The following is a 16,523-nucleotide window of genomic DNA, read 5'->3' as shown; positions in this document are numbered from 1 at the left end:
GAGGCTGGAAATAATTTTGAAAAGGAACTAGGTAACACTAGGACAATACAACTTGGTCCAGATTATCTATGTTCCACCTATGGTGTTAATACTCCAAAAACCTCGACCTTGAGAATGTGCGTGGAACCAAGTATTATGTTTAATGTCTTTCAAGGGTCCATAAGAAAAAATCATGTTCTGGTAAGTAAGATAGTGTTTCCAGTGAAGGGAGTAGATAGCCCCACTCTCATTCATCCTGAGAATGACTCAGCCTTGGGAAATAGGAACTACAGAGAGGGGTGTTAGCTAGGGATTAAAAGAAAGATGGTATCATGTACTATGGTAGGAACTGGGACTATAGTGATGCCTGAGACATAGTGTCTGCCCCTAAGGACCTCAGGGTTTAGTGGAGAAAAGACATGTATATAATCGAAATTGAAATATGGTGTTGTGTGATCATAAAAGTGAGGCTGCTGGTGGAGTTGATGCTTAGGCCACTTTTTTAAGGATGAAAACACTGAACCAGATGCATGTGTGTGTTTCAGTGTGTGTCTCTGTGTCTGTGTGGAAAAAAGTAGTGAGAAGGTTTTCCAGAAAGAGAGACCTGTAAATCCAGAGACAAAGAAACAAGAACCAGCCTGGCAAGGTCTACATATTTTTGGCCTGTACAAGAAAAAGAGAAGGTCGATTGTATCACTCAGCTCCAGAGGCCCCATTTGCATCCAACACAATGTGATGGTGTCCCCTGGACTTGTGCAATGCAGTGCTCTTGAAGGAAGTGGTTAAAGGAGAGACTGAAAAATGTCACAATAGGGCATTGAATGCAGAAGTTTAAATGAGGGACAGGATGATGATGGCAATCACAACACTCCTCCTCACCTCCAAATAACAAGCAGAGCATCATGATTAGAGACACTCATGGTATCCCTTAATCTATAACGTATATTACCCTAGATATTTTGAGACGTATACAGAACAAACGAAATGTTCAGTGATGGACACAGCTGATTTCCTCTGTAATCATATGTTATGTTCTATCACATTTCAAACAGTTTGCATTTTTCTCCCACTGGGATATTGAGATAGTTTATTGTGATGTGGAGGAAGGTATTATCTGGAAGTTGTACATCAGTCTTACTCTATTGCTTCTATCTCCTGTTGGCAAGGTATTGGTATTCCGTGACAGTATGGATGACAGATTTTAGGGCGGACAAGACTGGAGGCTGGAATGTTAGTTAGAAGGCTGCTGCAATAATTCAGACAAGAGATGGTAAGGTCTTAAATTAGGGCAGTCAGAGTTGGCATGGAAAGGAAAGAGAGTCAGGAATTAAGCCAGGACTCAGAATGTGAGGCTAAGAGAAAGGCATCAAGCCTGATTCTCACAGCTCAAATGACTCGGTGAACATTGATTAGACCAGCTGAGCCAGAGCATTCAAGAGGAGCCTACAGATGCCACCAGAGGAGTCTGACCTCAGCGAACGAGCAGCTTGTCATCATTTCCCTCGGGAGTGGGACCACCCAGTATTTTGTTGTGTGACCTGTGAAATATATTAAGCTGTTCACAGTAGAGCTGTGCAGAGGGGTCAGGAGAGAAGTAAGACTTGAGGAACCAATTGAACTTAATTTTCTAAAATACACTATACTGGAGAGTTCTGAAACTATAATGTCAGAGGCTCAGGGGAAAATAAGTGATACAACTGATTATTCAAAAATTGTATGTTTTTTGATTATGTATAAATCTAGAGTATGAGGTAAGATACTCCCAATAAGAAATCACTTGATTTTCAGGTAGCAAACTTTCCATCATCAAGAAAGATTAGTCAATGAGGTCAGATAGTCTCCTAGCTCCCACTTACCATATCTCCCTGTTAAACCTCCATTCTCAAATAAAATTTTTAAATGTCTTTGAACCAAGTGAACTATCCCAACATTTCCCTCCTGTTAACTTTGTCAGTTACATTCATTGACGCTCACAGAATTGCTCTCTAGGCCAGATATCATATCACTGACTTAAAGGCTCACATGAATGCATTATGCAAATCCTTCTTCACCATTTCTTGACCTCCTCAAACTCAAAAACTTCCATTCTACTCAAGCCAGCTACACCCATCAGATTTCACAATGAAATGCCAACTTTAAATGTGACCTATTTTTTAAAGAAGAGTCTTGCTTAACTTTCCTAGATTTCTAGAATCCATGTTCCTCCATATTCACTCCTCCCTCCTCTATTTCTACAAACTTACTGCAACACAAACATAGCAGGGGTAGGTACTACTGAGTTGAAGTCCAGATCTTGGGAAAGAGACAGTACAGTGGCATCTCCATGCTCTTCTCGCTTCTCTCTCACAGCCATGGTTGATGACAAGTACAAGAGCCCCGGCTTTGGGACCAGAAGCTGAGAGAAGACATACAACAAAAATAGGTTCTCCTTGCTCCCCAGACCCAATACTCACGGTCCTGGAACTCTCAGACTGTTTAGGAAGAATATAAGTACACCCTGGCTTCTTTCTAATAAGCGAGAGAATATTTCTAACCACATCTCCGGTGTTGGTTCAATGAGGCTGATACAGATGCAGATCTGGGCAGTGAACCTGAGTCAGCAAGAAGGTCTAAGTTAGGATCAGGCTAAGGTTGTGTGGCCTGAAAGGAGTGAGTGTCCAGTTAAACATTTTGAAAGAGGATAATTTTGTTTGTAGAGCCCTCCCCACTCTTCTTCTACCCTCTGTGCCATTTTCTCTAAATTTACTTCTACCTGGCTAAGATGTTAGTTAGTCTGGGTGAGTTTTGTAAACTCAGCATACAGAGATCAGGTATGTATTTTAAGTGAATGAAGTAGGCTGGGTAAAGGGACAATAGGGAATGGTGGGGACTGTGACAAAATTCTAGTTATGAATTTCAGGACAAGTCAGAACAAGACACTTAATGAGCATGTAAGCAGATGAGTGACAGGAGGGGAATAGGGGGACTTTTCACAAAACTCAGAGGTGGCAGCAGTCCCTGAAGCTTCTCCTCCTTGAGACGACTGGATCGAATATCACTCTGTTGGCTGTAGGTATGATGAATAGAAAGTAACCAGAAGCCCATATGTCCTAACCTGTCAGAGCCTCCTGCATCTACCCCCTCATTCTCCAGGCTCCCTGACTTAAAGTGTGAGCTATTTAGCATTACAGATAACTATTCTCCTTGGTACTCTCTTTAAGTCGAGCTAAAGTCCTCTGTGCCAACATATTTAGCAACTTACAAAGATGAACTCGAGTTGTATGTTCGTCTCCAATAATGAAAATCACTTCTTCTCTTTTAATTTTCCGTATTCATAAGTATCATTCCCACAGCACTCCAAAACCAAAACATTAGCCAGTGTTGAGAAGTTAAAACGAAAGTAGCAGGCAGGGAAGAGCCTGGCTCTGAAAAGCGAAATTGATCTCAAGAACCCCAGAATCTCCTGGTTCAAAATCCTCCCTTGGAGATTTCATATATCCATGGAGGGCACTTAAGGACCAAAAATATTTTAAAGGTCCCTTCTTCATCAAATGAATCTCTGATGTTCAAATTTCAGACACTATGACTCGTCTTGGGAAAAAAAATATTTGGGTACTGGATAGTCTTCCAAATAATACTGATTTTAAAATAAATATTAAAGTTCTAGCATAAAGGAGTAGATTGACTAGATCGAATATAACACTGTACAAATCGTGGGATTCTCCCATTCAAATAAAATGTTACCAACCAATGCCTTTTAGAATAGTTCTGGGATTTGACTTTCTGTGCTGCAATGCAAAAACGTTCTGGAATATGTTTTGCTTCTGTACCATGTGCCTTTGCCCCAGTTGGCACTGTGGGAGCCAAGTCAGGAACCAAAGCAGTGCAGACTGCCAAGACTGCAGGGGTGAGGGGAGGATACAAGACTCAGGGACGATCTGAGGTCAGAACCAGCAAACTTGAGGAGGGAAAAGGTGAGATACTCAGAAACTCAAGAAAATATGTGTAATCTCATGAGTGGCTGGATGAGAGTACAAGGAAGTGAAGTTTGTGAGATGAAAAGTTAAGCAACGTTCCTAGGTCTTCCATTTCACGGGATAGAGCACAGGAGGAGTTTTAGGCGTGCGTTGTGTTGCTATATTAGAGCTAAATGGAAAGAGTAAGCTTTTCCGAACATTTGGACAGTTTTGATTTTAACACACCCATATCCCATTCTACCGTAACAGAATCCTGGAGCCTGTATGGACAATGGTGACTTGTTGGTATATCAGTCATTTGGGTCATTTTCTTTAGTTTAGGCTTTGCCCATTGAATACCAGGAATTCAGCCTCCTTTCAACTTTGGTGCAGAAATTTTAAATTTGAAGATATTGAAACAATTGGGTCCAGAATAAATGCACACAAAAAATTACCAGTTTTGAAAAAAGGGAAAAGGCTCTGAGCTTGAGAGTCAAAGGAAGCCAAATTGACATAAACCAAAATATATAAAGAGAGAGAATCAATCAGTAGTAAGAAAAACACCAAAAACTTTTCAACCCTTTATTTCCAAGTGTCAGGAACAATCAGAATCTTCAGGCAAAACAACCAAAAAAGGTCATGGAAACTGGATTACGAATGTCCTATCAGCTGCCACTTGACAGAAATTATATAATGATCGGGCCATAAAATTAAAACACAGATTCCACGACTGCTGCCTCCAGGGGAGATTCAATCATCCTGGTCAATCAGAACAAGAACCAGAATCAGAAACAGACGTGACCGAGAATCAGATTCAGTGCCTGAAAGCCAGAGAGCACGATTCCTACACAAGACTTCTTAGAGGACCCAAGAGAAGATGAGCCCAGGACCCAAGGGGGTCCAGGGACAGACAAGATATAGACCAGGTACAAGTTCATCTACACGATTCTGTGGTGGGTTATGTCGCACAAGAGCCTCCAGAATCACAGTCAAAGAATAACTCAAAGACATACAGTAAAATTAACAACGTGTGATTTATTTGTACACAAGAGAAAATAATAATATACTTCCTCTAAGAAAGGCAAAAGAAAAACCAAACAGGACTTAAATATGAGAAATAGGAGGAGAGATAGAAAAACCAAGTCACTCTGGAACACTGATTTTCACACTTTAGGTAAAAGGCTGGTTCTGATTAGCTGGCAGCCAGCAAGAGGGGCAGTCAGGGGATTTGGCCCTTGGGCAGCCAAATGGCTCATCAAAGGAAGCAGTTGTTTGTTTATTCTCTGGGAGACCCAAGGGGTTTCATTCAGACACTTACCAAACAGGCAGTTTCCACATTATGGCCTTCAGTGTATCCTTTGTCAGCACCTCCAACAAAATGTAGACTGGTCTGCACCATTTCCTTACTTCGATTGCTCACTAGTCATCAAAAAGATAAATTAAAAGAAGCCAAGGCAATCCAGATTTCAAATTGAAATTGGAAAAAAAAAATGCATCTCTACTGTTGTAGGTGCTAGAAGTCTTGATTGGGCTTCCCTGCCCCCATCAAGACTGCTGTACCCCCACACCTTGCTCTCCACCATTAGCATCTTTGTCAGGGTGTGCCTTTGCTTGGTACTGATAAGGTGACCAACTCATTTCTGTCTGCTTGAGAATTTCTGGGTTTAGCACTGGAAGTCCAGGCTCCCATGGCACCCCTCAGTCCCAGGCACAGTGGGACAGTGGTCACTGAGTACTTTCCCTCTGGATTGTAAGAATTACATCCCACTGCAAAGGTGATAAGATCTAAGAATGCCACACTTTGAAGAGGTTTCTGGAAGCAGCTTGCATTTTATATCAAGTTCTTTCAGTGATATTTTTTGTGTGTGATAAAATATACATTACATAAAATTTACCATTTTAATCATTTTAAAGTGTACAGTTTTATGGCATTAAGTATATGCACATTGTTGTGCATCCATCTGTCTCCAAGACTTTTTCATCTTCCTCAACTGAAATTTTGTACCCATGAAACAATATTCCCCATTTTCTTCTCCTCCCAGCCATAGAAAACCACAATTCTACTTTCTGTCTTTATGAATTTGACTACTCTAAGCACCTCATATAAGTGGAATCATATAATATTTGTCCTTTTATGTTCTCAGTAATTTCTTAAATTTGAAACTAAATTTTACTGGTTTACAATTATAATAGCTAAAATAACCTGCCGTTGACTGAGCACTATTAGGAGGATAAAATCAGTATGAAACTTTTTCTTTTTGGCTTTCTACTCATCTTTAAAAAGTCATTTCGTGAATGAATAAATGAATGAATGATTTCTCTACCCCTCCCTCAAAACTTGGGCACACCCAAGGACTTCTTCTGTTAGTCTCTCTTAAGGAATAAAGAGTTGGTCACTTTCAATAGCAGGCAAAAATCTCAATTCCAAAATTAGGGCACATTTAATGTCTTATCAGAAATCTTGCCATCTTATCACTCATTTTGGGAGTGTTTTTCGTTTGTATGTTGATCCCTACTGGGCCTCTTGCTGACAGTGATACCACTGGTAGCACACACACATTGAGGAAAAAAGAAAGCAGATAATCGGCCATCTCAAATCATTAGTAAATCCGATCTAAGAAGATATTGAGCAAAGGCATCTGACAGGAAGTCAGCCAAAGTACATCTACCTTCATATCTATGCTCTTCCTTTAACTTTAGTATACTCGGGATCTGAGACCTGAAAGCTATAACTTCCTGTGCATATTACACACTGTAATATTCCATTTTTTAATTTTTGGATAACAAAAAATACAGGTTCATTGTTAACAAGTAGAATACTACAAAGATATAAAAAAGTAAAAATTAATAATCCCCCATACTAATCTCATCTTTCAACCTCCCAAAAGGGGAATAAAATAATATTAATAGGATGGAGTCTATCTTTTTCACCTTTTCCTCATAAAAGATTACATCACAATATTGCATAAAAATCATAAAAATTTCGCATCATAAAATATTACAAATAGATATGATGAATGTTTGATTATATTATAGTATTCGTTATCTTATACCTTGTTCGTTTTTATTTTTAGCAGAGCATAGACTTCTCCCTCTAGTTACTCAGGGTGTGATTTAGAGACACAGATATAGAGGAGACATTGTCTGGTTGTCCAAAGCTGGCATTATTTGTCTAGCTGTGAAAGGCTGCTGACTTTCATTCATAAAGCATAGGTGACTATGCTCTTGAATGAAAGGAAAGAAAGGAAATGAATGAATGCTCCTTAGATGGAGTAGATGAATGATCGAATTAAGTAACCAGTTGGTTTAATTTCAGCTTTAGGCTACCCTCATTGCAATCATTCCACCTCTGGTTAAAAAATAATGAGTAGATTGTATTGTGTTTGTGATGGTGTATCTGAAATCAATGAAGTGGAAAACAAATAGTAAATTCATTCCTTGGATTTTTTCCTTATGGTTTAGATATGATTGATTTATTTTGCTAAGGTCTCACCGTTTTTAAACAGTGCTTTGTAGAGCTTCGGCATCTGAATTGTGAGGAAGGCTAAGTGTAAATGCAGATTCCCAGGCTATGTTTAGCTCTCAGGAATAAAAATATCTGGGGACTGAAACAGATAATTTGCATTAAAAACAGAACACGATCTTTCCCTAGGCGATGCTAATGTACACTAACCTGTTTGAGAACTACTTCTAGGCCTCCTTGCAGGCTCAGGGATTTGCCTTCTTACCTTTCAAAGGACTGATCAACTTCTCTAGCCTTCAGATGCCTAACACAGCTTGGAGAGCCTCTTCTCCACCCACTATCCCCAAGTAGGTTATGAAGGAGGAACCTCACATACTCTTGTGTCTGACCAAGTGTGGGCAGGCTTCAGATAGCACCTGAGTCCCCAGAAGGATATGCAGAAGGAGCTACTATTTTGTTTGGGCCTAAAAATTGCCCTTTCTATGTTCAGACACAGGAAATATTAGTTCTGAGTTTGCTGGGATGCTAGCATTAGAGATAAAATAGTTTCTATCTCTAGGGGAGGCCAGAACAGCAAGCAGACACTTTAGAGAAGGCTAAGAAGAAAGGCCATGAAGGGCAAGGAGAGCAAGGACCAATAAGGGCAGAAACTTTGCTTTATACGTCTTCTCACTCTCATCACCAATGACTGTTCTCAGAATGAGTAAAGGTCAAATGTGTGAATGAGTGATTGAATAAATTGGTTTAGTACTTTTTGGTGGCTAAAAACAACAGCAACAACAAACAGTTCTCTAATCCCCGAGACTACTGCCCACTTGAAAAAGACACATGGGTGCTTTATATTTGTCATCAGTCAGAATGTCATCTGTAACTTTTAGTAACATCTATCAGGAAAACTGGTGGGAACAGATTCGACAGATTTTAAAACTACAGAGGGTAAAATATAGAATTCCCTGGAAATGCTTTGTCACGAAGACAGCACTAGGGAATAGCTCTGGAGCTGTGTGTGTATCTGATCCAAGGCCTTATAAACATTAAATGAGAAGTTGTGAAACAGAAAATTCAAGGTCAGAGAGCTGTCTGGAGCAGACACAATACTGCCCACCAGCGAAGTTCTAGGCTACTCTGCCCAACCTTAAAGAATCTGAGCTAATTCTAATTTGACCAGACATTTCCCGCATTAGGTTATTACGAAAGAGGACATGAAAGAAAATAGATTCTTTGGAGAGAATATATATTAACACTTTACGAGAAAGATAAGAAAATTAACTGAAATATAGATATATATTTGCCACTGGGACGTCATTGTTTCTTCAAATATGTAATTTGCCTGTTGAACCTATTCACAAATATTTTTGAAATTCAGGACCACACAGTACATTCTACATAAGAGAATATTATTGTGATTCCCTCGACTGAGACACTGTCCTTGTGGAGGACTGATTCTAAGGTGGCTCCTGGTATTCACACCCTGTGTAATCCTGATATTCACACCCTATGTAATCCCTTGAGAGTAGGATGTCACTCTCAGAATACAGCAGAGGTGATGGGATGTCACTTATATGACTGTTACAATCTCTGTCTTGCTAACAGACTCTCTTTCTTGTTTTCTCAGCTTTATACTTAGATGAAATAAGTGGCCATGTTGGAGACATCCACATGGCAAAGAACTGAGGGCAGTCTCCAGTCAATAGCTAGGAAGGATCCAAGACCCTTAATTAAACAGTCTTCCAGGAACTGAATTCTGCTGACAACTTGAATGGGCTTAGAAATGTATTCTTCCCCCAGTCCAGCTTTCAGATGAGACCACAACCCCAGCTGGCAACTTAATTGCAGACTTGTAAAGAACCCTAAAACAGAGAAATCAGCTAAGCTGTGCCCAGACTCTTGGCCTACAGAAACCATGAGTTAATAAATGTGTATCATTTTAAGCCCCTCGATGTGTGGTAATTTGTTACACAGCAATAGATAAATAATGCAATCCTGATCTAAACAGAGATATTGAAGAAATAATGCCTGTTTTTCACAGTTCTAAACAATTGCTCTTGCTGTGCTTGCCCTTGCTGGAGTCTGAAATAAGACACACCCTTTCCAAGCCGCTTATATCCAGCACAAATATAACAACATCTGCAGCCACAGTGGGGCTCTGAGTGGTGCCAAATGGAGAAGTCAATTCCTCGAAAAGATACTTAGTGATTTGTTAAAATGGTACCTGGTATTGGCTTGTGTTCTAAAGAGCCCCTTAAATCTCAGAGAAAAGGGTGATAAATTGAGTGCTGCATCTGCATTTCCAATCAAAGGCTTTAGTTATAATTCCATGTGCTGCAACCATCAGCTGTGTGCAAGGAGGCTGCCATATGAAATAAGCCTTCATTTGCCTGAAGCCAGGATTTATTTTTTTCTTTTAGATGAGATCTACATCAGCACACACACACACACCAGGCTGTTTTTGTGGGAGGATGGATTCATTGAACTCGCTTTTCATTGCATCAGCTTCTCTTTTAAGGTAGCGATGAATGGATTCAATTAGATGGAAACCATATTTGTGGTTGGCATAACAATAGTGTTACTTCTTCTCACAGATTTCATAAGGTGCAGTGACTAAAGGCATTGGTTTCTTTGCTGTCTCTCCAGGTTACACCTGCAGGTGGCTCTCTCACCAAAAGACTGTACGTGATTCTCAATGTGGCTTTGGTATAAAAGAAAAATCCCTGAGACATTTGTCAAGGAGCAACAGATTCTTTATTCTCTTTTCACTCCTCAGTCCTCCCTAGGCTCAGGTGACCAATGGAGCGCAGAACCTGGGTCACACAGGGCACGAATTTGTGAAATTTGTATATGGACATTGCAAAGTTCAGGGATTCCCAAGACCAGCTTTACCTCCGTCACCAGTTGCAAGTTGGAATTTACAGGTCCCTAAAATTACAACTCTCAACAATGTGGGGCTGTTGAAACTTGTTGAGCAAGCACTTGCCATGACTGAAACTGCTTTAAAAGGATGGAACTCAGACAGGACTGGCTTCATGGGTATGCAAACCACGCAGTCGCATAGGACCCTGAGCACAGAAGGGCCTGGTGCTTGGTTTACTGCACTACTGATTTTATGTTGGAAGTTTCAGTAATTTTGAATAAAGGGCCCTGAATTTTCACCTTGTATTAGGACCTTCAAATTAAGTGGCTGGTCCTAAGCTCAGGAGATTGTGTTTTTAAACGATTAAAGTAAGGGAAAGTCAGGTGGCAAGGAGACCACATAAGAAACCATACCAGTAGTTCACATGTGAGTGAATGAGGACTGGAGGTGGATATCATTCCAATTCTCGGGAGGTTCTGTAAGTATTTAGGGGTAGTAAAGAATGCCTTGGGTTACAGATATAAGGATATCCTTTTAATTCCCCAGCTCCAAACTACACAGAATAATTCTTAATTAAATACTTAAGTCCAGAGAAAGTTCGAAGTCTGTGGGAAGCCACTGAAAAATTTTCAGCAGGGATGTCACCTAAGAAAATCATTTAACGATATTTATTGAACACCTGCTACATGTCAGGCATGGTGGTGGAATTAGAAACTCACCTGTAGCAAAAGATTGACAGTTCCTGCCATAAATGTTGCCATAGTTGGGAGAATTTTGAAAACTTATGTTATTTGGTTATGGTCATGACATAATTTGATCACCATGTAAAGGGGCAAACAGAAAGAGAATGTAATGGTTGAGAGAGAAAATAAATGGGAGAGCAGCACTTTGATCTTAAGAACGTTTTGAGGATATGTCAGTAAGAACCTGGGGTGGCAGGTGAGGAATCGGCTCCAAAAGGAATCTAAACCTATCAAGCAATATGCCATTTCAAAATGCAGTGCTAGCTTCTGGTATGTTAAATTCAGATCAACAAATCTCTAAGAATATAGTGATGCTTTGTATTGTGGGTCATCAGCAATTTTTTATTTTTTCATTTTCAGCAGACGCAGCTGACAGAAGATGACCAGCAGGGACCTGGCTGGAAAAATGCAGAATGATTTAGGATCACTCCAGTTCCTAAGGGCTGTAAGTTAGGACTAGGGCTAAGCAGTAAGAATAGAACAGTTGCCCAGTTGCTGGTGTTGTGGCCTTTCACTACATCACAAAGAACAACTGCAAATTTTCTAAGACCAAATGCCTCACTGATATGTTCAACTGGCTTTTTCTTCAGTTTTATTCTGCTTACCCCAAGACAGAGCACAGGGCCATTGACTTATATAACCTGGAAAGGTCTAATGGAATTCATTAGGCTGACACTGGGGGCGAGCTGGCTAAGTAAGTTCTTGAACTTGTGTCACCTTCTCACAAAGGCAGGGCTTATTTTTCTTGCCATGAAATTAGGACATTGGCAGAGAAGGTAATGAACAATGTAAATGCCAAGATGTGGCTGCTCTCTGAGATTTTTCATCTCTCCTTCAGAAAGTAAAGTGAACAGACATGGCTCTCTGTACTGTTTACCTGCTTTATTTCGTCCTGTCCTCTTCCCTTATGGGACGAAAAGTCTTTTGGTATAATCATGTATCAAAATTAAGCTCTTTAGATTAGTAGGTATTAGCAAGAGAAAGTTGGACATGTTTGGTAGGTGCCTCATTCTGAGGGATGCAAGGATCTACTATTATCTTCCCAAGATGCAGCAACCTGAGACCAAAGGGGCACGCAATAGCCTGGGCTTGGCCATATGGCAGAGCAGCTGGATGGAACCAGAGCCTTGGGAAGTGGAGTGGGAGGTCAAGGAGAAGGGAGAGGAGCAGAGGAGGAGGAAGGGAGAGAAGCTTGGGAAGGGCTCTCTGGGCTCCAACCCAAAGTATAATGTTTGTCTATTATACATCCCAGATGATAGTAACTGGTTCTGAGGGAGACTTTTGCCTCTCTGGTCAACATCCCAGATGATAGTAACTGGTTCTGAGGGAGACTTGGGCCTCTCTGGCATGGAGTTGGTCCTTCATGCTCTTCTCACTCTGCAGGGTATCATGACCCCCAGTTATACAAATTTCATAATATGAAGTCTTCTCAGCCTCCAGGTCTTTACATATACTATTCCTCTACCCCTGATTCTCTTCCTCTGTATCGATAGCCATTTAATTTTCCTCAAGACTCAATTTTAACTTTTTCTCTTCTTGAGAGCTTTTCCTAACCTCTACAGACAGTTAAGCTGCTTGTTATAAGCTGCCAAGATATCTCATATTCACTGCTTAGATATCTCTAAAGTCATTTGTCTGATTGTCTCCTTCACTCAATTGTAAACTGCTCAAAGACAGACTGGGTCTTGTTAATCTTGCATTGACTAGCTAGGTCGCTAGCACAGTGCTTGGTACCTTATAGATATTTAATTAGTATTTAGTAAACGAGAAAAATCAAAAACAAAGGACGAACTTTTGTGAGGCAAAAGTGCTACTCACTTGGGGATCTGTACCCAGTGTAGAGGGTTCTGAAGGGGCTTAAAAGTCATACATTCCATGGTGTCCTGTGAAATTTGGGACAAATGCAAACTGTCTTACTGAACCTAAGAAGATCATAGAGGGCCAATGCTCCCTTCTAAAGAGCCCCAAGGGGGGAAGATCATCATGAACTGCTATCATTGAGCCCCTCAGACTACCCAGGAAATCTTATCATCCATTCACAATTTACAGTTTTAAAGAGTTGTGTGCTCTTTTCTAATAGTCAGTCTTCTACCTGTCAATTTAAAGAGGGCCAGCAAACAGCGAAGATGATGCTTCCTGGTCTAATTAAAGATATTCCCATAAATGTCTGCAGTTAAATGACCCATGAGTCTAGACTCCCATGAAAGTCAGTATTGGAAAGTCATGTCAAGTGCTACCTTTTATAAATGGTACTCTTTTCATAGATGATCTTTTCTCCAGTGCATTGTGCATTAATTTTTAAATGGTTCTTGATATTTGAGTAGAAGTGATGTAATCATTTGCAGAGAAAGGTACCATCTTCATGTTTCATCTTTGATCTAAGTGATATGAATTAGAATTATTATTCTACCCAAAAGAGACATACAGCGATGATATAAATAATCTTTATCTATAAAGCTTTTTTCACATTTCAAAATATTGTGATATGTAGTGTTTCATTCATAAACTCACACATTCCTATGGAGATAGCCAGGCCAGCGGACTGAAATGTTAAGATAGGGGAACTGGACTCAGAAGAAGGGTAAGGGACCTATCCAAAAGTACAAGGCAGCAAGTGGCGAATTTAGTCTCTAGGTTCCAAAACCCTAATAAAACTTTACCCGGTTTTTGCCTAAAGTAGAAACGCTGAAATTTCCAGATAAGATTAAAACATAGAACAGGGATCTACTTCGATGCACCAAATATCACAGGCACATGGCTGGTTTGCACTTGCCCTGCTCCTTGAAGTGAGGCGTAGCCGAGTGACTTGCTTTAGGGTTGAGGTTTTAGGGTCTAGTTAAGACGGTCTTTTCCCAACTGTCACAGCAACCAGCTCCACTTAGGTAGTGGCTGTTCCATCAGCCTGGGTCCCACAGTGAAGACGACAAGGAGTAGAGGCCTCAGCTGATCCACAGTGGACCCAGGCAAGGAATAAAATTCTGTGGGGTTTTCTTGAGGTGTATTCTTACCACGGCACAACCTGACTTACCCTGCCTGATATACTAAATATTCAAGAGCCCTATCGTAATGACCAAAGAACTATAAAAATAGGGAGAAATCGCATCTTTCCGGAAGCTAAGGAAGAGTACCATTCATAAGCCATAAGTTTTGAGGAATTTCAGCAAGATAAAATGAGTTTTAGGAAAGATAACAAGGGATGACTCGGTATTCCTTGTTTAAATAAATCAGTATGCTAGAAATGTATACTTCTTCATGCTAAATAAGGACATGGTGAGGAGTCTCCCCTAACCACCACCCCAAAATAATAATACTGTCCAAGTTTATATTGGTTTTGGAGAGGCAAGCGCTTTAACAGTTGCTGGTGAGGCATGCTGTGAGAAGCACTAGCTCTGTTCCAGAATACACCATTCTGTTCTCCCTAAGATACCCTACAGAAGGCGCACACACTAAGAGCAAACTAGAGCTCACCTCCCAGGTAGAGGTAGTGGTGTGTGGTGACTCAAAAACTACGTGCTGAATCTGATAGAGTGTTGAATGACAGGCACACAGACCCCGCTACTTTCCAACCAGCATTCATATGGCCCCTGAATGAAAGACTCTATCTCCTGAAGCAAAGCTTTGAAGCATGAAAGCAGAAATGTTTTTGGCATATTGCCGATGGCTTTTAAATCACAGAGAATAAAAACAGACATGACACTGTGATATGATATGCACGTTCTGGGTAAAAATGATGTCAGAGTGAAATGGAGCATATTCAGACTGATAGAGTATGCCCACCACACAGGGAGCATGCGTGGAGCGGGAGGAGGCAGAGGGGTTAGGTGGTAGGTAGTATCAGGTCACGGAAAGACATACAAGAGTCCAAAACCAGAAAACCAGGAACCAATTCCTATCTCCTGCTTTTAGCAGCTGAGTTACCTTGGCTGAGATTCTTGTTAAAGCTAAGGAGAAAAATGAAGTTCAGGTTCTTGACCAATGAAGATACTACCTACTATTAATCAGCGCTGTGAAGGCAAAACTAAGTCACATGTGTGTAGAAGCACTTTGTCAATTATGAAGCTCTGGTGCAAGTGGTAACTGTTTATCTTTGGGCAGGTGTGAGTGTTACAAATTCTGTTCTTAAATAGTTAAAAGCTGCCTCCTCTATCTTCCTCAGCCTCCTAGTTCAGTTCTTGATATTTTTTAGTTGGCATATGTTAGATATCTATTGAATAATTAGGAAGAGGGAAGGAAGAAAAGAGGGAAAGAGAAAGGCATGGAGGGAGGGAATCCTTATTTTGCCTAAAGGGATCACACAGAATTAGTCTAATTCCTCTCCCAGCTAAATATCTATTCACTCAAAAATGTGTTCCCATTTTATTCCAGAAAGGATATGAGGGAGCTTACAAGGAAGACTAAAACACAACAAAAGAACACAAATTGTAAATGGTGCAGAAGGAAAAAAAATACAAGGAAAGGGACAGGAATGAGTTGGGGGGAAGGGGTGTCTTCAGCCTGGTTATAGTGACCCACCAACTGGTTCTAAGTTTTGCAGCTTCCAATACAAGAAAAGCAGCATGGAGATCTATACAATTCTCAACATCCAAGAGGCAAAACACAAACCCATCCTTCAAGAAAAGCGCTGATCTTCTTGGTGAAGAAATTTCCCAAGAGGACACCGGGGAAGGAAAGCATGACACCGTCAGCATTGCTCTTTAATGGGCAGAAAGAGAAGCTTCCTAGGGCTTGGTTCCTAGGACCCCAACAGAGGCCGAAGGCATCAAATCGAGAAGTAATTCAGTAAAGCTAACTTTGCATGCATTGGGGCAGGGCAGCCCCCTTCTTGGGTCTCTTTGATGTAGTATGACTCAAAGATATGTGATAGATTATCTGGAGGAGAGAATAATCAGCATATCCTTTAAGCCGTGGTCCCTAAACATCATTCAAGTCCTTACAAATGCTTAGCTCTGCCAAGGAGGATGGAAAACCAAAATTGTTTAAATGATCATAAACACAATACTATGTGACCAAGAACTCTGGGTGCGACTTGGAAGAAGAGGATGGAATTGTGAAGACAAAACTCAACTTGCTTATCAGAGCTAAAATCAAAACCACAAGAGAGAGTGTTCTGTCCTCTGAAAGGGGCCACTTGACTGAAATCCCTCTGAGGCTGACGGAGTTAAGGGTACTCTCTCCACCTTTATTTCTGCAGTGGAGTTTTACCCATGGAATAAAGATAAAAGAGAATAAGCCTAAAATTAGAAACATGCAGAGTTGAATATTCTGAAATACAGATTATTTGCAAGCATATGACATTTTCTCAGAAAAGCTAATGCATAGATTCCTTACCTTTCCAGAAGAGGAGACACACGGACAAGCCCTCAGGGGAATGTACCAGCGCTGGCCAATGCAGCCAGGTTTTTCGTGACATGGTTGGCTCTCGACATTGATGGACTGGCCCTCCCTTGCGCATGGCTTTCCTGCTTATCGTAAGGCTTCCTCGGTGGGCTAAGGACAGGTGTTTTCATGATTGTCTGATGAGAAGTGAAACTGAAGTTTATAAAGATCAGATC

This window comes from Pteropus medius, unplaced genomic scaffold (genome assembly GCF_902729225.1).
Source record: "Pteropus medius unplaced genomic scaffold, Ma_sr-lr_union100, whole genome shotgun sequence".
In the NCBI taxonomy this organism is placed as follows: Eukaryota; Metazoa; Chordata; class Mammalia; order Chiroptera; family Pteropodidae; genus Pteropus; species Pteropus medius.
Note: the sequence above shows the minus strand (reverse complement) of the source record.